Here is a 1460-nt window from a genome sequence, read left to right on the forward strand (position 1 = left end):
ATGGGGTTAAGAAGGAAGTACGATTCAGTTCTAGCAGATTCATCCAAATCTGAAATCATTCTTATTCTAAAGAACTGTTGAAGGAAGAGAGCTTGGACAAGCTAGATCGAAGAATACACATTGGTCGTAGACTTACAAAGTTGTTATTGATAATTAATTATAATATTAACCAGCAGTAGCATCAGATATCTCAAATTCATTTTGGAACATTATGTATTCCTGGGGAAGTCTNTTTTTATTGCTATGACTAATTGTTACCACATGGTGGCAGCTCCAGGCAAATGCTGAACCTGAGAAAATAGAATTGAGGAAAATGACTAAGGCTCAGGGTGATGCTGTTTCCCAAGGAACGGAAAACCCCGTCTCTGAACATATGACTAGAAAGCAAACATCACATCAGCTTCCATGCCCGCTTGAAATACACTACAGAAAAAAANAGGGATGGAGACAGAGTTAGCTGACACAGCCCTGGATCTGCTTCTCTTGCTGCTAACAGAACAGTGGAAATGGCTGTGTACCAAAAACATGCAGAAATTTCTTCGTGTTATCTTCGGGACCCCAGTTCAGAGGTAAGACTGCTGAGTTCTCCTTCACATTAGAGAATCAACTTGCACAGAAGTTGAATATGATCTGAATTTGGCACTAGAAAGNAATCAACATATAAAATGCTGACTGGTTTCTATGCCATTAGGCTTTCCCCCTTGGCTCTACCTATATTTGGCTCTGCCACTAGAGTACTTTTTCTGAAAAGTAAATCTGAACATATATTCTGCGCTTAAAATCCTTCAGTGGTACCCTATTACCTACAGAAGGAGGTCATTTCCAATATGTGTCCCAGAGTTTTAGAATTCCCCAGAAGTGCTTCTGAAGCCAACTTAGATGCCAGTGGAAAAACTGAGTGGGCCATGATCCAACCAAAGCAGTTCCATTTTTGACTAGTTGAATAAACTGAGGATCTAGGTAAGGCTTTGTTTGAAAAAGGGCTCCACTGTGTTTAAAATATATATTTATTTCTTCATTGAATATTTCACTGCCTTCCTTACTTGGCATTACCTGGCCCCAGCCTTATTTCCCACTCTCCCACATGCAAACTNTTCACATTAGAGAATCAACTTGCACAGAAGTTGAATATGATCTGAATTTGGCACTAGAAAGAAAAAGTGTAGAGTCCAAGGAAACTGTGGCCACAAGAGAAGATTGATTCTCTATTATAAGGATAAAGGGGTGATGACTGCCTAGAGAGAATCAGAAAATTTATCAATTGCCTTGTTGTCTAAAGTTTAAATGTGTCTGGTTCTATAAGATTTCTAATGCACTGAGTTACAGACAGTGCCTATGATCTTAAAATATCCTGAACTCTTCCTCCTCTGGGATCAATTCTCCTCCCGCTTATATCCCACAGCCCTATACCTTTCACCTTGTTATGGTGGACATTTCTCTTAATTAATAGTGTAAAGTCA

The sequence above is a fragment of the Galeopterus variegatus genome, unplaced genomic scaffold (genome assembly GCF_000696425.1).
Source record: "Galeopterus variegatus unplaced genomic scaffold, G_variegatus-3.0.2 Scaffold15891, whole genome shotgun sequence".
Taxonomy (NCBI): Eukaryota; Metazoa; Chordata; class Mammalia; order Dermoptera; family Cynocephalidae; genus Galeopterus; species Galeopterus variegatus.